Raw genomic sequence first — 25,277 nt, 5'->3', positions numbered from 1 at the left:
AATTACCGTTGCCGTCTTCGTACTATAGAGTGGGGCGTATGCTTTGCCAAGCGTGTCATGCCCGTTATTTTTTTTAATTGCGATATCTCCCTATCTTCTACCAGGAGTTTCAACCATGGCTGTCCATCAAACTCGGGATCCTCAAATATCAGTAATAATACAGTGCCATACACCTAATTTGTCTCACTCTTGCTGAGATCTGTTCTCATCGAGTCAATTTGTAGCTGCGTCAGATAAGAAAACAAACACTTTACAAAAAATAAGGTGCATACCGTATATCAAATGTTTTATAACAAACAGAATAATTAATGACTTTCGACTTATGAAAATGATCAGTATAAGGAAAAAGAATAAAAAATTAAGAACTATAAAGAATTAATTTCTAAGTTGAAACTCATTTCATTTTTCTTTCCATTGGATTTGGCTTAACGCTTATTCACTGCTATTAGGTAACTACGAAATCAATTTCAATAAATTCTGAGAAAAGGGTGTTTGAACGCAGTTTCTTCATCTTTTGAGTTTTATCTAATTGATTAATGAATTAACATTATCGAACTTCTAATTTCTCCTTCGATTCAATATGGCATTTTGCTCATATTGATCCTCAACTATCGCATAATTCAGGTCCGCTCTATGCCATGACACTACAGCTAATTGCAAGCCAGCCAGCCTTATATAGTCGAAATCCCGATTGAATCGTAACGTGTTGACGCGTTGCGTACCTCGTCGGACGTATGTACGGGATTATCTTATGGTCAAGTTAGATCTTCAGCCGCATCTCTGTCCGTGTACCAGGCTGTCTTCGTCGTGTATGTGTGCTGATCGCACTAGTACGTTACAGTACAATCTCTAAGCAGGAGTATTTTACATGTTGCAACTGACCCCTGTCGTCCAGATATGGTGAGGCTCAGCCAGTTCGACAATATACACTGGAGAGCCATGCGCACGCATGCGCCTTACTGCGTGGTCTTACAAGTAGAAACTATATCACAATTCTTCCCTTTTAGGTAAAGAAACATATTTCGCGTTTGTCATAACTCAACTGGAGAAGAAAAAATCTAAAACAGGAATCCTTTGGTGAACATAGTGTGACAGGTACATGACGACACCTGCCAGAATAAAGGCCAAGCCAAAACAAATATGACAACCAAGAGAGATACTTGACCAATTTCCGGAGAGTCCCCAGAAAGGACTCCCCGAGAAGACGCCGAGGCGATGAGTCACCATAAATAAATACCTCGTGGCCACGTGCCTTGTTTAAATTTTCCAAATTCAATTTACGTACTAAGTTTCAATTATCGTTGTCTATGTGACCTCGAATTAATTAACTGAGGAACAAATCTTCATATAACATCTGTGAAGTCTGTAGACACATTAAATATCAACGACGAAAAAGCCAAACTACGGAGCCTGTGGCCAATCATCGAGGATCTCTATCTGCCTTTTTTACGAACGGTAGTCATACTGTATCACCGTTCGTAATGATTATCAGCGTTTTGAAGTTAAGTCAACCATTGTAAAATAACTTCACACTTCATTTTGATGTACTGGAAAATTCTGTTAATTTCGCTTCACACCTTTTGTTTAATTTTGAATCACTTCAACAGAGTTTCCACCTAGTAGTTTTTTTCGAGTCACCTATTTCATACCTTCTATGTAAAACAACACAAGCGACGTAATCAACTTGGGGGCCTATTGGCGTATTTTAATGTGTCTGTATAAATGGATGAGTGAATGAGTAGTTGAAAATAGGTATCCGGCATTATTAAGAGATCATCTTCTTGGATAGTGAAACATGATCGAAATAAAAAAAAAATAAAAATTGTAACACTCAGTAAAATGTGCCTGGTATTCTTTTTGTTGAAAGAAATTTCATCTTCACTTGTAGTGTAAATTTCCAATTATTCACCCTTCAATTATTAAAATATTAACATGGCCACTTGGCATTAAAGAAACCGTTACAATAGTTTTTTTCATAAGAAATCTTGAGCTTATTTTAAACCGTTAGGTTTGGTGGATCGAATGAAGCTCAATATTTTGGATGAATAAACTCTGTTTCATCCGCATTCGTGGCACGTTGTTAAGGTGGTCACATTTTATACGAGGAGTGAGAAAGAGAACGGGTACTGTACGTATGTAAGTACTGCGTAACGCAGTGCACTTTTTAATTAAACCCAGCTTAATCCAAAATATTTACGGTATCGTTTTCAACATCAACAATCTAAAAGAATTTTTGCCCTTCTTTCAGTGCTTGATAAATCTCTCGCGACTAGAAACTGTAAGATAATGATTTGAGTTTACTTCTCTGTCCCCCCCTTTTTTCTTAAATTATGTTTTCATCAAACGCTTGGACCTCCGCACTGTCGAGGGCGGCTGTACGCACATAATTTGCTTTAGGTTTTTCGGAGAGTTTACAGGTACCTTAATTCGTAAGATCTGATCCAGATACCTTTTCCAAATTTTTCCAGGGAAAATTTCTACTTTGACAATAAGCGTGACTGGAGACAGCTGTTTCATTATTATTGCTTGTACTCGCTTTTCGCTACGTACCTGATGATCGTTGATCCAAACTGTATTGCCTATTTCTATATGTACAGCATGTGACCCTGAATCATGTTGTTTTCGCGTCGCTTGGTTTATTTAACCATGTTAGGTCTCAGTAAATCGATTCGGATCCTCAATTTGCGTCTGAACATAAGCCAAGGTTATGGACCGTACGCTGTGGTACAATGTGGTGTTGTTCGGCGGTCGGTCAGAAACAGATCAATCGCTTGCAACAGAGTCCTACCGTGCTTCGTAATTTTCTTAACTTCCGCTTTGAAGGTGACGACAAAATTTTCAGCAGCACAATTTATTGCGAAATGATAAGCTGGTGAAAAAATGGGCTTAATTGCATTTGAATTAGTGTAGGTATACTGCAAACTCCTGACTAGCATACTGTGGACCATTGTCCGTAACGAGATATTTAGATCACATGAAACGCGCGAAGTAATGTATTATTTCAGACGATGTTGTATTCGCACTGATATCCGCAGCTCCTACGCACTTCGAGTGAATGTCCATCACTGTTATGAACGTATAGCTGTCGAATGACAGAACATTGCTATGTTATCTTAATAAAGGCTGCTTAGGCCACGGCCAAGGAGTCAAGGGCATCTTTGCAAGTTTTTTCCAACCCACGAAGCATATTTAGCATGTACTTCCTGTCACTTTGATATCTCAGTCTTTTTCGAGCCAACATACGTAGGACGTAGCTTTATGGTACTACTGGTCGGCAACTGGTCTTTATTCCTCTCTCTTTCTCTCTCTCTCTCTCTCTCCCTCTCCCTCTCCCTCTCCCTCTCCCTCTCCCTCTCCCTCTCCCTCTCCCTCTCCCTCTCCCTCTCCCTCTCCCTCTCCCTCTCCCTCTCCCTCTCCCTCTCCCTCTCCCTCTCCCTCTCCCTCTCTCTCTCTCTCTCTCTCTCTCTCTCTCCCTCCCCCCCCCTCCCGCCCGCCATCTCTCCCTCCCTCCCGCCCTCCCTCCCTCCCTCCCTCTGTTTACTATAAGTAGGAACAGACGCCTAATTAAATTGCTCCTGTCATTTGGGCTTCATTCTGCTGCACTCTGCCTTCGGGCGTTTTTGTTTCAGTACGAAAGCATGCTAAATTTTGCTTTTTATCAACTGAGACAATAATCCAATTGGGATATAACTGATAAAAAGCGGATAATCAGTAAAAGATTCGGTGATTTTTCCCTGTCACGTTCGCGATCTTCTTTCCTTGCCGAGCCATTGCTTGTCTTCGTGAATTTTAGTTTACTGCACATGCGCACCAGATCACACAAAGGAACATAGGGGCCGCACGCACCACTACCACTATCGACAGTCGCGATTCTCCGCCAGCCTCTCATCTCACGATAACGCTCTACAAAACCACGACAGATTTTCGCAAGTATCATACACACGCGCATATGGTCCCAGCTTCGTAGAGGGGTCACCTACACTTACACTTACTTGGGCGTCAGAGAGTTAAAGAGACACTTATACCACAAACATAGATCACATAGTACTGATTGGCATCGACTGTTTATCGGGCTTGTCGCACCTTCGGGCGCCGCGTATTCCCCTTGTTCACTAACTCATCATAGCTCACTGACTCACGCTTGAAAAGCGACTATCCAACTTATCTTTTGTATTACATATCACACAGATGGCGTTACGGTGCGGTATTTGTAACAGATCGTTGACGAGAGGTAGTAATACTATCACTTGCCATGGAGAATGTGATAGGGGGTTTGATGTACAATGTGCGATAGATAAATTCGACTATGACCCTTCTGACCCGATCAACGATATACCATTTCGATGTGACGGGTGTGCTATGCAACGCTCGTCAATAATGCCGCGCTCTCCGAGTACAATCCGCATCCAAAAACCAGTAACTCTCGAAGATCTCATGCTTCAATTGCAAAGTTCTGGCAATGCAACGGACAGCTTGCGTTCATTCAAGGCACACTTACTGGTGTCGAGCATGATATTGCAGAAATTCGGGCTAACGTTTCAGATTTGACTGCCTTATACGAAACCATGTTAAGCCGCATAAATAATCTCGAAGTAAATGTTGATCTTGCAAGCGCTGAATCTACCACGATTCGTGAAGAAAATGAAGAATTTAAGAGTCAAATCACACAGTTATCGAATTGTTTATCAGCGATTCAATCACAAAATACGACAGCAGAAATAACATTAAATGGCATTCCCTGCACTGTTATGGATTCGCCGAGGGAGATAGTACAAAAAGTATTTACAGCACTTGGAATTCCCGAGTTAATAGGCGATGTACTAGATATTCGTAATCTTATCAAAAAGGGCAATAACGCAACAGTGAATGGACAAGATCCGTCAAATGCTAATTTACAAGATCGAAAAACACTTATAATCACTCTCAAATCACAAATGGTGAGAGAACATGTTATTAACAAGAGGTGCGAAAAAAAGAATTTAACGATTAACGAAGTCTTTTCCTTGGACACAGAGGGTAACATCTTTGTAAATGAGTTTTTACCAGCCCATGTGTACAATCTTTTCCGTCGCACCAAAGTCAAAGCCGCCGAATGTGGATACAAACACGTATGAAACACATCAGGTGTTATTAACGTTCGTAAGTCAGACGGTTCAACAATTGTGAATATCAGATCGGAATCAGATTTTTCGAAAATGATCTGACTTCCGCGTGTACAGCCTGATACTCATCATGCTTGTAACGCACTTCAAGCTATTCTACGTAACGAGCATAACATAAAAATAGCTCAATTTAACGCAAACTCTTTGTTGGGGCACATCGATCTAGTCAGAGCTCATATAAAAATGCATTTTTATCATATTATTGCTATATCCGAAACGTAGCTTCACGCAGGAAAATCGGACGACCTAGTGCGTTTAGATAATTATTTTCTCGTTCGGAATGATAGAGAGGGAAAAATAGGAGGGGGCATTGCGTGCTATGTACACGAGTCTCTCAGAGTTAAGGTTCTAGTGTCTTCGCCAAGTCAATTTACGAATGCGCCAGAGTATTTGATTTTAGAAATATTATGTCCGAACGCGGAATCATTACTGTTTACCACAGTGTACAGAAGACCGAAAGGACTTTTTTTTATGATTTTTTCAATGCTCTCGACAGCTTCTCTTTTGTCTACAAAAACATTGTAATTAGTGGAGATCTTAATTGTAACTTACTTAGTTCTAATTTTGAAGCCAAATGTTTTCGTGAAATTGTCTCATCTCGCGCACTTCATGTAATGCAGTCTGATGCAACGTATCACGTAGCCAATGCCGACTCTTGGCTCGACATATTCATTATTGATTCTCCTGAAAAAATGATTACTTACTCAAAATCGAATGCACCATTCATAGCATCTCACGATCGCATTGAAATAACGTATGCCGTTGATATTTCACCCATTGTGGAACGAACGATTGATCGACGAAACTTCAAGTAATTCAATAATTTAGCATGTCTAGCAACGCTTTTATCCACAGCTGAGGCAAGCAACCTGCTGACGTACAGCAATTATACCTCGTCTACCGACGTAGATTCATTCACAGATTGTATCATCAACATTGTTATGTCGACACTAAACCATCATGCTCCGTTGCAATCGTTTCGAGTAGGTAAACTACGAGCGCCTTGGTTTACCGAGGACCTTAAAATACGTATTAAAAAAAGAAATCGTCTTTATAAGCAAGCGAAGCGTTCGGGTAGTCTGCTGGGATTTACAATATATAGACAGTTTAGAGACGAGATTGCATCGGATTTAAAACAGACCAAATATGATTATTATGCACGGAAGCTTAAGGGCGTAACCGATATAGCAAGATTGTGGAGGAAATTGGGTAATCTGGGACTAGTTAAATCAAATCAGCCGTCACCATTCAATTTTTTTACCCCAAACGAGCTAAACTCCTTTTTCGCGAATATTTCCAACTCCGTCCCGGCATGTGAATGGCAGGATGTCAAGAATGCTATCACTGACATACCAGTAGCACAGCTTTTTGATTTTTCATTGGTTACTCCGGAGAATGTGTCCTTACTAGTACGTACCAAGACTTTTCGGTCTCATGCAGCTGGACCAGACGGCATATCGCTCTTCTCTATTCACAAGTCTCTTCCTCAAATGAGCAGTGCATTTGCGACTCTTTTTAATCATAGTTTGAGATTAGTTCGCTTTTCCACTATATGGAAACGAGCATTTTTACGGCCATTATTAAAGAGCAACCCTCTGCACACACCGTCTGACACCAGACCGATAGCCAATCTATGTGAACTTTCGAAGATTTTTGAAAGAATTGTTCATAATCAAATCACGCTCTTCATCAACACGAATATACTGGATCAGCGGCAGTCTGGTTTTAGGAGAGGCTTCAGCACACAAACTGCTTTATTGCGAATATGTGAGGACGTTAGACGCGGTGTAGACAAGGGGCATTTAACGATCTTAGTCTTGTTCGACTTCAGCAAAGCGTTTGACACCGTGATCCATCTTAACTTACTCATCAAACTTCGGAAAATTGGCTTCTCGATCGACGTTATCAAATGGATATTTTCTTATTTAACAGGTAGAACTCAAGCAGTAATAGATAATAAGGGTGGAAATTCCGACTGGCTATCCACGTCAATGGGAGTACCACAGGACTCGGTGTTTGAGCCCCTTCTGTTTTCTCTATTTATAAATGACATTGGCGTGGATCTTCCTTACTCTAATCATATAATCTTTGCCGACGATACGCAAATGTATTTACAATGCCCACCCTCTGAACTAGACGCGGGTATCGCTCAAATCACACATGATGTTGCTGTCGTTGCTGAATATGCTAATAGAAACGGTCTTAAACTTAATCTCAACAAATCGAAGGTGCTCATTCAAGGTAGTAACGCACTTATTAGTCAAATAAATCTCAACAGCCTCGCGCTCATCACAGTAGATGGTACAACATTGCCGGATGTCCATGAAGTGCGTAACCTTAGAGTTATAATGACATCTAATCTCTCTTGGAGAAACCATGTTTTCTCAACCTCGAAGAAAGTTCACTTCTCACTTTTTAAATTAAAATTTCATCGAACTGCTCTGTCACAAGAACTAAGAGCTACTTTAACAGTGTCTCTCATTTTCCCGTTGGTTGATTATTGCTGTTTGGTTTATAATGACGTAACAGGAGAGCAAAATGCCATGCTTCAGAGGCTTGTAAATTGCGCTATCAGATTCATATTTAATCTACGGAGAGATGAACATATATCCCAGTATCGCAAGCAGCTTGGCTGGCTCACGTGAGACTCACGTAGGAAATATTTTCTGGGGGTCACCACCTACAATATTCTACACGGCAATGCACCGGCCTACCTCCTGGAACTCTTCACTCGTCCTCCACCGACCCTCCCGCCAACAGGTTCCATTCGTTATTCATATTCCTATTCACAGAACGTCTACCTATCGTAACTCCTTTTCCTTAGCAGCCATTTATTTTTGCATTCATTACCGCGGAGGTGACTGCGTCCTCAACCATTGGCATCCTAAAATCTCGATTGTACGAATATCTGTTCGCTAGGGATAATTCTGTCTGAGTTTGTCAGTTGCCGGCTCGGTCCTTGCTGTTCGTGCGCTTGGGGTCGTAGTTTCTATGTGATTTAATACAATGAAACTATACCTTATATCAATTTTTGTAAGTCCATTCCGATTCATATATAGTGTCGTTGCACATAATTGTCATTCATATAGTTAACTCTAAGTAAAATTACAAATTTATATGATACAAAACTTGTAACTAGTATTGACAATTCTCATATTTTAGTTTCAAAATCAATACTTATAATTAGTTTTAAGAAATCATCATCATCTCTGTTCAACTAATGTTTGCCTAAAGGTCACACCAAGGCATAAATACACGAATCAATCAATCAATCTCTCTCTCTCTCTCTCTCTCTCTCTCACTCTCTCTCCAGAAAATAGGCTTGCTCTTAATGTTGTGAAAACCACGGCAATGATCGTCAGTAGCGCCAGGTTCATTAACAACATCAATCTTGAACTTGTCTCTAAAATATCTTTACTTGGGCATGATATATCGTACTGTACGTCCGTAAAGTACCTAGGCGTTGTCAATAGTATAGCAAGGGGGATTCTGGGTACAAACACCTACTTTACCGGCAAAGCTCTCCTCAGACGCAAACCCTTGAAGATTACCACCACCCTCGTCAGATAAAATGCGCTCTACGTCAGCATCGTTACTATCGTGTTAAATCTATAATTCTGCAATGAGTAATAGTTCGAATTCTGTTGTCGGATGTACGAGAGTGGGTTGGTTGTGGGATTTTGAAGGTGGAAACTCGGAGCACTCCGATAAACGACGCTCACAGTTTTATAATAGAAATACATATCAATCAGTACTTTATTGAAACGATGATACACTTAATAACGATTAAAGAAAACGCACGGTTACGCTCGCACAATTACAGATCATGGACGATTGCTTACGATATTTACGTATTTACGCGAAAGAGTACCGCTCGCGCCCAACCGCCGGACGAGAGAGCCCGAGTCCCCGAAAGTCTCCTCTCAGCTCGTTTCACGAGCGCTTCACTCCCACTTATGTGCCTGACTATCTACGGCCTCTAACACGGCCATCCTGGGGTATATCGTCCTCGATCTACTGATTTTCGAATTTTATCCACAAAGCGAGATTCGAGAGTGATCTTTTAAAAATAGTCTCTGATAAATCAGCCCAAATCATTGGTAACTCCGAAAATCAAAAGAAACAAAAAAAAATATTTTTTTGGGCGCAGTCGCTCGCGAGTTTCTTCATATAATTAACTTCTACTATTTATTGTGTTAGTACCCTTTTCTCATCTGCTTCTTTTAATGACTCGGCGGCACTATCAATCAATTGTTCGTCAAATTCGTCGTTGGGTGGTTTCCACAATTTAAGTTGTTGCGCGTGTGCCGTGGTTACGTAACGCTTTTTGCTGTTTTCTGCGCTCAGTTGTACAATTTTGTATGTATCACCGTCTAGACACTTGGTTACCAATAACGGATTTTTACTCTTATATTGTAATTTTGTTGAATCGCCTGTAGGTATTGGATTCACTTCAAAAAATACTAAATCGCCCTCACGGTATTTTACATTTTTCGCACGGTTAATATCATAACGTGATTTCATTCGCTGCTGTACCTGTAAAATTTTACCATTTATTTGTGCGTGTCGCTCTTTATGCTCGGCATTGTAATTATCTTCTAGTTCGGAAAATTGCCGCAATAAACCTTCGTCGTGACTGGGAATGTAGCCGTACAGCGCCTCAAATGGACTTTGACCTGTGGTTGCATTTTGTGCTTCGTTTAAATCGCGTTGAATTTTATGTAGGTGAACATCCCAGTCCCTACAATTTGCATTAACAATCGCGGCTTGCGTAATAGAAACTAACGTAGCGTTAACGCGCTCTGTCTGACCATTTGCTTGAGGGTGTCCAGGGGATGTAAGAACGTGATTTATTCCATGTTTCTTACGAAATTCATCAAATAATTCAGAAGTGAAACACGTTCCTCTATCCAATATAATACGTTTCGGGGCACCGAAATCACAAATAAAGTTCTCTAAGCTTTTAATTACGTTCGTCGCCTTTGTGTCACGCATGGCTGTAAGTATCACGTACTTCGTAAGATTATATATCAAAATAAACACATATTTATTCCTACGACTAGAAGTTACAAATGGACCTACGTGATCGATATTAACGGTTTTAAAAGGACGTTTACCAGGGGGTATAGGATGAAGTTCTCCCGCCTGTCTGCCTGGTCGCGTTTTTGCTGCTAAACATTGAAAACATGAGTAAATATGTTGCCTTGCGTATCGGCGCATTCCGCAGAAATAATACCGACGCGACATCAATTCGATCGTTCGTTCTAAGCCCTGATGTCTGTTACAATCATGATATCGAACTAATAATCCTTTACGCATACATTGAGGTACCACGTAACACTTTTTTCCATTTACACGTTTATATAAAATTCCGCCGACACGTTCGAAATCTCGCACTTGTTCTTTTTCTGATTTAGTTCGCGCGCTCGCAGATTTATTTAAAATTTTACGTTTTGCATCTATATTCTCATCTTGAAATTGAAAAGTGAGAACTTCATCAGTTTCGTCGATTAGAGAAAATACCCCGTGTTCCATTTTTGCATGGTTAACATTCGTACTTACATTCAATATTTTTACAGTATTTACATACATTACATCACGAATTTCTTCAAGACTAGTCGCTATGCTTTCGGGCTCGTCGGTTGGCGCACGGCTGAGGGCGTCAACAATCAACATAGGCCAATTTTATACCGTCGCGATGAATTATTTCATAATAAAATTCGGATAGTAAATGATGCCATCTAACAATCTGTGCATTTTTTGTGCGATGCGTATTTAAGTAAACAAGGGCTTGACAATTAGTAACAATCGTGAATCGAATATTTATTAACAGTTGAGGCAATCGCGATACAGCCCAAATTATAGCCAGTAACTCGAGCTTACTAGAATGATAGAATTGTTTCGCCTCGTTAGTGCGTCGACTGATTGCGTATACAATGTGCATTTTACCATCGTCTGCCTGTTGTAACAACATCGCAGCTAAACCGCGCGCGTTGGCATCCGTATGCAGCTCGGTATGACGCTTTGGATTGAATGGTTGTATTACTGCGCGCTCTATGAGTGAATTTCGCAAACGTTCAAACGCGTCATTCGTACACTGATCCCATACTGGTTGATTCGCTTTTAATAGTTGATAAAGTGGAGCCGCGATCTCCGCAAACTTCGGAACAAAAGGTCTAAAGAACCCGCTCAGTCCCAAAAACCTTCGTACTTCGTGCACATTTTTCGGAGCAGGGAATTGTTTTATCGCGTTTGTTTTATATTCACCCGGTCTAATACCATCGCTTGATACTTCGAAACTTGGATAACTGACTTTACGTCTTAGAAACTGACACTTTCTTAAATTAATGGTGAGACCTGCGTTTCGCAATGCTCTCAATATTTCAATCAATTTTTCTCGCAAATCCTGCCACGACTCGCCCGCTATAAATATATCATCCAGGAAAAATAAAACCAATTGCTTACGTAACGGATAAAGAACTCGAGCCATGTATTTCGAAAAATATGCGGGACCATTGGTTAAACCGAAAACTAACCGCGTAAACTCGGCCGTCTCATCGGGCGTGATTATAGCCGTTTTATGCATAGATTTTTCCGCGATTGGAATTTGTAAGTAGCCGTGAAATAAATCAAGCGTTATAAATTCTTTATTATCACCGATTAACGCCAGATGCTCTTCGGTATCCGGCAAAAGAAAATGCAAACGTTGCGTTTGTTGATTAAGTTTCCGAAAATCCACCACCAGACGCGAATCTTCATTTTTCTTTTGTACTAACATTACCGGACTCGCGTAAGGAGATGTTGTTTCCCGGACAATTCCGGCTTCGTGCCACCCAGCTAAGATTTTGCGCATTTTCTCTCGCTCGACATTACTCGCACGGTACGGTTTGCAATTAATCGGTTTTGATTCCGCTGTTTCGACAATATCTATTTCAACGTCTCGCGCACATCCAAGTTCGGAAATGTTCATCGCTACGCAATCGCGGTATTCGTTGATCACGGTGAGAAAATCTTCACGTACGCTCGCTGGTTGGTGATCGCCGATGTCCAAATCCTCCACGGTGATGGGTGTTGGGGACTTGCCGATGTTCATAACTGGTAGTGGTTCGATGATGCCCTTGAGAACCGTAGTACCTTTTTTCCACGTGAGCGATTCTCCAGTCGGATTGAATACTGGTAAAACATGATTTTCGTGATTCATACACACCTCAATCATGTTTACGGTCATCGGAGAAACTTTTGACACAGATGTTACCTTAAAACCGAAATTAGTTGCCTCCGAAGTTGAAACTAGGTCCGATTTGACGCGATTGCTGAAAACCAGCACGTCTCCCTCTCTTTTATAAATTATTGCATCATCATCGGTGAACGGTCGGCCAATCAGTACGTTCGTGGATAGCACGTCATCTGCTACTACATACAACTTGATATTTTTCACCGTCGCCTCATCAACCTTGACAGAAGCCTCGACGTATCCAGGTGATTCTATCCGATAGGAATCCGGTCCGAAACTTCAATTCGATAGATTCGTATATAATTTTCAAGCGATTACACACCACCGCACTTGCGGTAATGATGCATGCTGAACTTCCCATATCTATAAAAGAATTCATCTCGATGCCATCAATCAAAGCCGGTTTCAGGTACCTACTCACTGTCGATGAATTTTGGCCCTCGATCATCTTCACCGCCTCAGCTTGCTGGGTGCAACTACGTTGAAGGTGACCATTTTGTTTGCAGCGAACGCAATACAGTGGTTTTCGAGGTTGCGTGCAATTTCTTGAGAAATGCCCAAACGCTTAGCAGTTAAAGCACCTCGGCTCGCCCTTATCGTTACTTGTCGGTGGAGCACCACTGCGACGCTGGACCGTTGTATTCGTTACTGTACCTGCGCTTTCATGCGGTTTTTTGTTGTTGATTGGAGTTGGATTACCTTGTGTGCGTGTTCTCTCAATTCGTTAGCTAGTCATATGATCGTACTCCCAAATATCATGTAACAATGCATCGGTCGTCGCATGCACTCGCGCTGACATTGCGTTAAAGAGATCTCTTGACCATAACCCCACTATAATTTGTTCCTTTATTGAAACGACATCAAGATCCAAGTCAGTGCAAAGTTTCACTTTATTATGAAAATACTGCCGTAGATGTTTGCCTTTCTGTTGCACTCGCTCGGTCATCCTTTTCTGTCTTGACGTAGCGCTGTCCTGTCGAATGTAAGTCGCTCGAAACGATTGTTGAAATGCTGGCCAAGAATTGAATAAACCTCTTTTTGCGTTAAACCAGTCGCACGCTCCCGCCTTCAAGTGCATACGAGCCGTCTCCAAGGCGAATGCATCAGGCCAGCGATGCAAAAGTCGCATACTCTCTATATTTGTAATCCATTCTCGGGGTATACTTCCGTTTAGCCCATACCTCCGATCGATCTGAAACTTGGTGTCCTAATGTATTTCGATGCGCTGATTAAGAATATGGTATTCAAAATTGGCGCAAATTTTATTTTCGATGTCAAATCGATGAAAACTAGGTTTTCGATTTTTTTTGCGTTTATTGCGATAAATATGGGAAGTGGAGGAAAATGTTTCAAATAAAAGTTGTAGATCATGACAAAATTAACATTTCATCTCTCTTACGTTTTTTATGTAGAACCGGTAATTTGGGAGAGAAATACAAAAATCATCGGAATTTTTTGTTTTTTCGCCAAAACTACTTCGATTCCAATACAATACAATACAATGCTGATGCAGATTTCCTGTATCGTGTCCCGCGCCAACCGAGCTATGTTTCACACACCATCCGAGATACCCCGCACCCACCCCACTATTTCCCACCCACCATCCGAGATGCCTTGCACCCACCCCACTATATCCCACACGCCATCCGAGATGCCCCGCGCCCAACTTACAATTCCTCCAACCCTTTTTTTCGTGGTATATACCCGGGATGCTCTATGCCTTGAGATACATAGGACCTGCTGGAATACTTGCTTTTACTACTGCATGTCCATTGAGGGGCGAAAAAGCATTTAGGATAAATTCCATTTCATTTGAGATTACTTTTTGTCCCACCTCAACTTCGGCGATTTCACTTGCTATTTGACACCTTTGTGCTCAGTACTATCGAGGTTACGATGGATCGATACAATTTTTTTAGTTTGAGCGGTATTTTACGAAATTGCGAAACTACTCTTGAGTGGTTGCGCGATATCAGACTGATTCCGCGAGAACGATACTGCAGAAAGCACAAAAAAAATATGGCTCTGCATGAATCACGTTTGGAATGTGGAGAATTTATTTGCCAAAAAAAAGGAACATATAATCATTCCGCAACCGTGGCTGAAGACACGTGGTTCGAAAGGTGTCACCTTTCCCCTGCTGGTGTTATGCTCATGACATATTGTTTTGCCGTTGATTTAACTTTTCAACAAACCATACGTGAATGTAGCATCGTGGAGGGCCAGTAGTTGTCGCCAGAAACTGTTGCCGATCGCTTTTCCTTCTGCCGAGAGGTCTGTATGGTTGCTCTTGACCATGAATTTGAGAGCCAAGGTAAAATAGGAGGCGTCGGCGAAATTGTAGAAATCGATGAATGTAAGATCGGCTGTCGCAAGTAAGAGAGAGGGCGCGTTGTCGAAGGATCATGAATACTAGGCATGATCCACCGGGACCATCCGGAAAGTTACCGCCTCGAAATATGTCCCGAGAACAAAAGAGACGTTGCGACGTTGCTCTCGTACATTTTGAAACACGTTGTGGTTGGGACAGAAATTCATACGGGTTGCTGGAAGGGTTATAGCAGTTAAGAGAGTCATGGATATCCTCATAAAACCGTGAATCATTCCGTAGAATTTGTTGATTCCGATACCGGGGCACATACTTAAAATATTGAGTCTTCGTGGCGTTGGATGCGAAGGTCTCTCGCACGAGGGGGCGTTCGTACTGAGAATTCGGCAGACCACCTTTGCGAATTTCTGTGGCGCCGTCGTGTTAAAAAAATGAATATCGACCCTTTCACGCAATTAATTAGCGATATCAAGATCTGCTATCCCGGCAAAAATCATTGAGTTGTCAGGTATGTGTGTGCGTGTGCGCGCACGTGATTTCTTGTGGACAAAAAAATTTAAACAAGTTTCAACTGAAAAAAAATTACATACATTTCAAAATAAAAAACATTATAAAAATTTTAAGACCAACAAGAATAAAGAAATGAAAAAAAAATAAAAAAAATGCACTTGCAAGACCTGAAAAAAATTACACACATTTCAAAACAAAAAACATTATAAAAATTTTAAGACCAAAAAAAATAAAGAAATGAAAAAAAAATAAAAAACCAAAAAAATGCACTTGCAAGACCTTGTTACGGGGTAGATTGCGTAGGTTCCGATGAGCGGTAATTGGAGCTTACTCCACGCCCAGCCAAGGTGTTATTTGGCTATTGTAGGGTCCGTTCACGTCGACTATGCACTCGCGTGCTACTACTCCCAATGCAGGAAGTGAATGGAATAGAAAGGGATCGGTATTAAGGGAAGGTAAACGATTTGAAGTATATGGTTGTGTATTAGTGGTCAATGCAACGTAGTCGGTGAAGGGAAAAAGGTATGGTCTTGGTTTAGAGGGATAGGTGTCTTGCTTGAGCGCTGGGATGGATCTGCCTGCTTTTGCCGGATGTAGCAGGCAAGCTAGCCGCGAGTTACAGGAGAACCTGCTGACTCGCGAACGATAAGGGTATACTACAGAGCGTAAGGTAACTAAGAGCGTGGGAAAGGAATATGAAGTCTGGAGGACGTAACAACCTGAAAAAAATTACATACATTTCAAAACAAAAAACATTATAAAAATTTTAAGACCAAAAAAAATAAAAAAATTAAAAAAAAAATTAAAAACCAAAAAAAATGCACTTGCAAGACCAAACTCCAACCTTCCCGTGGTAAGTGCGTGAGTAGATTGTCATATCGAAACTAATGGAGTTTTGGCAAAAATACGAATTTCCGATGATTTTTCCATTTCTTTCCCAAATTACTGGTTCTACATAAAAAAACGTAAGAGACATAAAATTTTGATCCTTTTATGGTCTACAACTTTTACTTGAAATATTTTTCTCCACTGTCCATATTTATCGCAATAAACGCAAAAAAAAACTTTGAAAAACGACTTTTCTTCGATATGACATCGAAAATAAAATTTGCGCCAATTTTGAATATCATATTCTTAATCAGCGCATCGAAATATCTAAGTATACCAAGTTTCAGATCAAACGGAGGTATGGGCTGAACGGAAGTTTATCTATCTTTTTTTCAAATTTGCTACGCGTCGACGCCACATGAACTCACACATGTGATCGGCAAGAGTGTTTGCGTGGATACCACCGCGCGCTAATTCGCGACGCATCCACCTCCATGATGCTTCGATATTTTGGGTATATGCACCGGTTTCAGAATCGACGAATTCTTTGGAATGATTTACCGTTTCGTGTTTATATCCATGTAAATTTAAATCAACATCCCTTTCCAATAATCGGTGTGGATGGTCGTACCTAATTCGACATGGTTTTTTATTAGCGCTAAGAGGGTATCTTTGCCTCTTTTGTTATTTGCACAAATTTCTAAGCGATATTTTTGACGTTCATCGCGATGAATCATCCCAAGAACCCAGTGACCTTCGACTATACGCCCTCGTTCATATTTTCTACGCCCAATTTTACATTCGTCGATTTCAACAATTTCATCAATCCCACCCAGTTGGCCCTCTTCTTCTAGATGAACGTCCAATGTAACCATACAAACTTCCCTACAAAAAGAAAAACGATCCGCTACAGTTTCGGTCGAAATCTTTTTACCCGCAATTATTGAGGCTTCTCTTATGGTTTGCTCAAAAGTCATATGGTCTGCGAAACAATAAGTGATAAGAATAGATGATTCAGCAGAAATATGGCACTTTTCGAACCAGGTATTTTCAGCTACCGTTGAAACATGGCGATATTTACCTTTTTTTTCACATTCAAATTTACCGCAAGTAAGAGCATTCTCCCTGAGTACCATAGGTTTCTTGTGTTTTTTACAATATCTTGTTGCCGAAATAATTCCTATGTCCCTCAACCATTTTAAAGTGCAAAAATGATCCAAAAGAATAGAAATAAGTTTGAAAAAATTATACTCTTCGCCCATTTCAACACAAAGTCCTAGATCAAAATATATTAGTTACTGATTGTGAGAAAGCTGTTCAATAGTATTTTTTCCTTTATTCGCGAATCTAAACGCTGAAGTAACGAAGGATGCATATAAATACAAAGAGTACGATCATATGTAGAACGTCAGCACGAGCGAAGGCAAAAGAGTAAATAAAGCGCCCGACTCGTTAGCTGGTTTCGTTGTTGGAAGGAGAGTAAGGAGGGGGACGCGCAATAAACGTGACCTAACATGTCGAAAGAGTAGCGATAGATGGGCGCACTCGATATACATAGATATACACGCGCGGGTTAATGTATCAATTTTTAAAATTGGATATTTCGAAAACTATTGCGAGTCGCCAAAAATCCTTTTAGGCAATGTCTTATTTCATTAAAAAGAAGGTCTGTGCAAAATTTCAGCCAAATCGGAGGTCGCAGCTATTCGGAAGTACAGCCGAGATTTTATCTGAGAAATCTGCACTGACAGAGATTCAAAAGTGGATTTGATTTGGAACCCAAAATACTAGACTTTTGAAGAAAATTATACGAAACGACGCCTCAACGATCGGACAGAAGACACGAATTTTTACCACAATCGGAATCTTGAAATCGTTGACAGCTGAATTTCAACGGTTTCAAAGAGTGGGTCATGGATTACGAACAATGATTTCAATTAGGCTTGAGTTTAGTTGAAATTCACAGAGTTCTTGAATTCCGGCAAACACCATTGCTCAAAAATTACATAGATTTGAATACCGATTTACGGAAAAAATCCATCAACGAATTCGACAAGAAATTTTATAAAGTAATGAATAACACAGTTTTCAGTGAAACGATGGAAAATGTGAGGAAGTACAGAAATGGCAGGCTAATCACGAAATGGGATGGAAGATACGGTGCTAGAGCTGCTATTGCCTACCAAATTTCCATAGCTGTACGATTTTCGAGAAAGATATGATAATAGCTGAATCATGTGAAACGAAAGCCAAATTGAATAAGTTATTGTATGTAGGCTTCTTCATTATAGAGCTTTCAAAAACCTAAATTTGCGATTTATACTATAATTATGATGAAACGAAATTTGGAAACTGTGTAAAATTAATGTACACCAATATAAATAGTTTAATTTATCAATTCACTGAACCTGACATATACCAATGTATGAATGAGGACTTACACAAATTTGATACGTTTGATTACCCACACGATAACATCTATGGAATGGCCTTAGCAAATGAAATAGTCCTCGGCTCAATGAAAGACAAGAATAATTGGAAGATGATGTTAGAATTTGTTGGATTAAGAGCTATATTATATTTATTTCGAGTGTTCAAGATAAAAAAGATCAAAACTGGGCCAAGGGTGTGAAAAGATTAGCATTGAAAACAATAACTTTTAACGATTACAAGGAATGTGCTTCACAACATGAAAATGTAATAATGAATCGGAATTTGATATCGAGTCAAAAACATGAAGTTTATACTGTGGAACAGAAAAAGCTAGCACTGAGCTGGAATGACGACAAGCGGATCGTATTCCACGACACGACCGACACGCTTCCATGAGGCTATAGGCCATGTGAACAAACTGGACCTCAAGTTATGAGAAATGCTTTAGCTTGATAATTACTGCATCGTAACGGATGGAGTACGATTTGAAATTGTACAGTGATGTATATAATATATGTATTAGACTGTTTCAAAATTAATCGATAATTTTTTTTTTGCTTTACACAATCTTAAACTATACTTGGACATCAAAAAATAATTCTCGCGAAAGGAGGGGCCGGTCCTTCCAAGATTTAGAGGTGACTCATCGGACTTTTGTCTTTTTTATTTCGTTAATACGTAAATAATCAATTTGCATGGATGGAACAAGCGTTTTTCTAGTCCTAAAATGATGAATATATTCCAAACTTATGTATAAATACTGAATATACTAGAAAAAACGATCTTGATGATCACAGCAACCATTATCGGTCGATATATACGTCGATAAATGCAAAAAACAAAAAAAAAAAATACAAAAATCTGCGTAAAAATGAATTTTTTATTATCGTAAATAATCTTCAATGAATACATTCATTGATACGCTATTATGATAATCATTTTCGGCTACAAAAAACTTGCCTGAAATTGACATCAGTCATTTCATCACTCAAAAGTCGAGGCGCTTATTTCAACAATGTGAATTGCCCCATGATTTCTTGGATGAACCTCTCAAACAATGGGAATCTACTGAAAGCTTTCAAACGTGCTTAAGGATTTTCTCACAAATGAAAGTAGTAAATGATTCAGTTGAACGTGGAGTAGCCCTTATCGAGGAATATAATAATTTGTTACATAAAAATGAGGAACAAAAACAATATTTGTTCCAAATAGTTCAAGACCATAGAAAAAAATACCCCAATTGCAATAAGTCAAGTTTTTTGAAGCCGAAAATGATTATCGTAACAGCGTATCAATGAATGTATTCATTGAAGATTATTGACGATAGTAAAAAAAGTCATTTTTACGGAGATTCTTATATTTTTTTTGTTTTTTGCATTTATCGACGTATAGTACATATATCGACCGATAATGGTTGCTGCGATCATCAAGATCGTTTTTTCCAGTATATTCAGTATTTATACATAAGGTTGGAATATATTCATCATTTTAGGACAAGAAAAATGTTTGTTCCATCCATTCAAATTAATTATTTACGTATTAACGAAATAAAAAAGACAAAAGTCCGATGAGACACCTCTAAATCTTGAAAGACCGGCCCCTCCTTTCGGGAGAATTATTTTCTGATGTCCAAGTATAGTTTAAGATTGTGTAAAGCAAAAAAAAAAATTATCGATTTATTTTGAAACAGTCTAATATGTATTGCACAAATAACAAAGCATACTCAATATATAGGGTGTGAAATGATTACTGCTGCTGTGTCTACTGTCAAAACCTAACCATTTTACATGTAATTTTTCCCACTCTTCTTGTAAACCTTCTCCACGAGACAGATGTCCGGGTGATCAACCTTGAGGAGCTCTTGTTCGTAGAAACCGCCAGCGATGGGTTGGTTTCGATAGTCTTTGAGCTTCTACGTCATAGGATGGGTATTGTCTACTTGGCTTATCAGGAATATCTCCGTCATCCAATTGAGAGTGTGACCTTCCTCGAGGTCGTTTTTGAATTTGCTAATTCGAACTTTTTCAACAGTTTTGAACGTTACCGGTTTGGTAGGTATCGCTCGAAGCCCACCGTACGCCTGACGTGATAATTGTCTTTCGTTCGCAACGGTGACATCCGATAGTTTCATTCGTATGGTTCGGTGTTCGGTGTGTTGTAACCCGATACCAAATCAGATAAGATGTACAGTCACTTGTAGCTTCCTTGCATACTAAACCGTTTCCATATTTTACTTTTCAGCACACGATTAAAGCGTTCACAGATCAACGCCTTCAAATTACTGTACGTGGAGTAAAGTTTGATTCCATAGCGTGTCGTAATAGATTCAAATTTTGAGTTGTAAAATTCTGTTTCTCTGTCGACCTGTAAATTTTTTGGTACCCGTCTTTGAACTAGCACAGATCCCATCGTGTTTGTAACATCATCTCCGGACTTGCTCTTTATCGGTTCAGCCCACGCATACCTTGAAAAAATATCAATGACTGTGAGCATTAGGGTGGTCCTTATTTAGGGTGTTTTCGAAAATTCCTGCAGACATGGCGGAAAAAGTTTGCAAAAACATCAAAAAAAATGTACGCAAAACTTGAAGTCTGTAGGTCAACTCTAAGAAATGCCTCCAAGGCAGTGAAATTTCCCATTTAAATAACACAGGAATTCGAGCTTTGCGTACATTTTTTTTGATTTTTTTGCAAGCTTTTTCCTTGAATTTGGCGTTCAAGGCGTTTCGGATAGTTTCAGTAGCGCTATAGTTTTTTCTGTGAGCATTTGTTGCGAGGAGGATATTTCTATAATTCTCCTAGTAGTAGCGGGTAACGTGAGCGCTGTTGTGCATCTTTTTACACAGCTGCTCCAGCAGTCCCTGAATTTTCGGATAGAGTGTATCGCCTGTGCAAGCGGAATTGCGCTTGAAGCTTATCCGTAAGTCACCAACCATCAGCCCGGCAGTAGAAAAACTCCGTACCCCTTACACGGTATCCAACTCGTCCTGTCTTTGTTGATCGTTGAGCATCAACATATTCATTTTCTGATCTCACCGACGACTCTGTGATAGTTTGATTCTCTGCCTCTGGAGTTGCAAAAGAATCTTCTGCTTCGGATTCAATTTTGTTCTTCGGCTCATCTTTCGTTTCCGTTTTGATCTCTTCCTTCCCCTCTTCCCTGATAGGTTTTGTGCCTCGAGAAACATTGACTAATTTCTGTGGCGGGATTAAGCATGGGGTATCGAAAACCAAAGAACGTTTCCTTGAACAAAATTATACCCGCGACAAAATAGTCTATGATTCCGAGCTACAACGCGGAAACAAGCATTAAGTGTGCACTCAAACGTGCTCGAGAAGCAGTGGAAAAAGAAGGTGGTAAACATAACGTGCGATCACCACGCGTCCTATCAGTAACCTCAAGAGTTGGCGGATTTCTACTATGTCTCATACGCATTTTTGCCCGTCTCAGCGCTACGGATGCGTTAACGGGGGGTGCTGCGGGTAAAGCTAAGGCTGTAAACGATGCGAGCGTGGCTAAACGAGAATTGGAGGAGAGAAAACGGCATTACAAAACGATAGAAGAGATTGCCTCAGCTTAAGGTCTCCATCTTAAACCGTATAAAAAGGGTTTTGGTCTTTATCTTCCTAAAAACTAAGTGTGAAGCTTACACGTCGAGTATTGGCCAACTGGGATTTTCTTAAGTATGCAAAAATCATGAAAAATCTATATTTCCGAGGTATTTTCATGTGCAACGAAATGCCCAAAATCGGACCGCGTGGAAACCAGGCAGCTGTCGTCAATCTTGACTATGAGGAGGCCCTGGGACACACTGGGTTGCATATAAGAAACGCGGCAACGTTGCCGTATATTTCGACAGTTTCGGTCATCTTCAACCTCTGTTAGACCTCGTGCAATATTTCGGTGTTGATAGCGTTGAGTATAACGATGAAAGATATTAGAATTACGATACACTTAATTGCGGACACTTGTGTCCAAAATTTCTAAGCGATGAGCTATATGAACATGACACGTAATTTAATAACGTCAGTCCAACATTTTCAGTCATGAATGATTCGTTTACGTTAACGATATCGGGAACGTCTTCGATTCTCGAAGTGCAATATCTTCTTCTGATCGAACTTGCTTGAAACAAAAATTATATCCTCGGCCTCGTTGAACTATTTACCTTCAATTCCATTCCCAAAGTCGACGTCAATCACAATCGAATGTACATAGCCGATAAAGTAGTCACTATATCTACTGGCAGCTACGAAATTGAGGATATTGAAAAGTATGTTTAAAATGCGTTAAAAAATGCCGACATTGAAATCAGCATAAAACCCAACAATAATAAATTGTACAGCGAGATCAAACGTAATCACATCATAAATTTCGAACCTGACGAAGCTATTCGTCAGCTTCTCGGATTTACACCGTGCGTATTGACAGTTAACTAAACTCACCAATTGGATATGCCTGTAGCTTTTCTCAAGGTCAACGCGTTGCGAATCGAATGCAGCATTACAACGGGTGCTTACGTCAACGAGCGCAAAGTGCATACTGTTCACGAATTTTTTCCCATTGTTCCGCCGGGGTATAAGATCGTGGAAATACTGTCGCACGTTATTTACCTTCCGATCACCGTCAAGACCATAGATCACATACAGCTTCGGTTAATCGATCAAGACGAAGACGTGCACAATTTTCATGGAGGATTTATAATTGCGAGATTGCATGTCAAATCGCAATGAAAGATGTTTATGTATATATTATGATTATATTAGTAAGTTAGCATGTCCCGACCAAGTCAGTCATCGATCGATTCCCGAACCGATAACACGTCGAAACGGAGAGTTTCTGGTAGCTCTGGGTCTCAAGCTACCACCTTTTGGAAAAGGAATTTCCGTTGAATAAAACTACGATTCTACTGTTTTGTTGTCTGCTACGTATCATGGAGGAGGAAATCTTGAGCATTCAAACGCTTCTTGTCTCCGAAAAATCAATCACACACTCAGAAAAACATGTACACAAAAGGTACGCATCGTCAACTCTCTATAACATAGTCCGGGAGCCAGCGACCTTTTTTGATGACCAAAAGCGCAAAAGCTGAAATTTTTTCCTACCCCTTATTCGGCATTCCACGTAACGGGATGGACCATCAGCTTGCGCACTTGCGGGGGTTATTGCTGCGGCGGCCTCCCACGCATGTGAAATAATATTAAAAAGAAATTAATAACAAAAAGAAACTAATACAACAAAAACTGAGACCTTGTCAACATGTTTATGATGTTGAAAACTAATCAAGAAACATAATCAGCTGACTATAGAGTGCGGGATTATGCTTCAGCTTTCCAGGTAAGCAAATAAAAAATATGCGCTGAGTAAACTGATACAGCAAAAGCTGAAATTTGGTAAAATAACGGCTAATATAATACGTTACACGAAAAAAATAGTCCGCTGAATTTTTTGCGGTGGATAATTGCTCAGCTTCCGAGTTAAAGGTGCAGCGCATCGCTATCCGCGCGGCCGTGTTACATTTTGACTGCATCGGCTGAGCACTTTTCCCTCGCTTAATACGAAGCGGATAATTTTTTTTATTTCACTTATTAAGTTAACGGTTGAATGACTAAATTTCAGCTTTTGCGGTATAAGATGTCTAATTTTTTCTTATCATTAAGCGCAACGCGTTATTGAATCAATAATTAGAATCGATTATTGATCACTGCGATTATTGTATCTTATGATATATCATAATATAAATTTATGAATTTAAAGTTGACATATTTAAACATGTAAATATTTATTATTCAACGTATGTAATAAATTGAATCTAACGGGTTTGTGGTCACTTTGGAGTATATAAGAGTACGGCGGTCTCGCGCTTTTCTTCGAAAATTTTTTATTTTAACTTGGCGTCGAGACGCTAGCGTCTTACTTGATGTTTACATGTTTGGATATGCAGACATGCAAATGTAAACAAGAAATATTGATACATAAAAATAAATAGTAAATATTCAAAACTGGAAATTAAAATAGTACATGGACGGATCTATTTGTAAAACAAATAAGGCAGCGTTATTGAAAGTACTCGAGCAGCAAATTAAGCCGCACACACCACAACGCACCAACGTTAAGATATTTGATGGATTTTTTGTGCTGCATTTGATGAGAGATGTTCCAGCTACTTACGGAAATATATCCAAAAAAATTTTGGGTATGTTTTGTTCAAATGATGCGGAAGTTATAGTGATCGCTTTTGATCGGTACATGTTTCCTTCCATCAAAGATAATGAACATTCTTTGACAGGAATGGAAGTTAGACAATTCAACATCGAGGATCCTGATCAAAGACGTTCATTTAATATCAATAAAGACCTAAAAAATGTAAATTTCAAAGAAGCATTGGTGAGTTTTATAATGCAGCACTGGACACTCGATCACATATTACCTTCAATTGGTAATGAAACTATTTATATAAATTATCATCAATGCTAGAAATATGTAGTAAATGATGGCCACGTACAAAAGACGCTCGGTCATCATTTAGGCTGCCCTGCGCATGAAGAAGCGGATACGAAGATCGTTTTTCACGTCTGTCAGATAGATTATCACGCGCATGTGACGATAAGATGCTCCGATACTGACGTAGCCGTTATAATGATTGCTAACATGAGTGCCCATAGGTAACGCTAATGTTAAAGTTTTAATGGAAGCCGGAGTGGGTAATAACCAACGTTTTATTAACATTAGCCAACTCTATGAAACTTCAGGCCCTAAATTAAGCGCAGCGCTGCCAGCT

The 25,277-nt window shown here is 39.8% G+C and overlaps 1 protein-coding gene across 2 annotated transcripts in view; it reads right to left on the bottom strand.

Moving 5' to 3' along the window:
• LOC124217873 (post-GPI attachment to proteins factor 6) overlaps positions 1–25,277 on the bottom strand; it is a 531,987-nt gene that overhangs the window by 6,211 nt on the left and 500,499 nt on the right. The window lies entirely within an intron of this gene.

Source organism: Neodiprion pinetum, chromosome 4 (genome assembly GCF_021155775.2).
Source record: "Neodiprion pinetum isolate iyNeoPine1 chromosome 4, iyNeoPine1.2, whole genome shotgun sequence".
NCBI classification, from domain to species: Eukaryota; Metazoa; Arthropoda; class Insecta; order Hymenoptera; family Diprionidae; genus Neodiprion; species Neodiprion pinetum.
The sequence above is the reverse complement of the archived record's forward strand: the minus strand, read 5'-3'. Positions and strand labels throughout refer to the sequence as shown.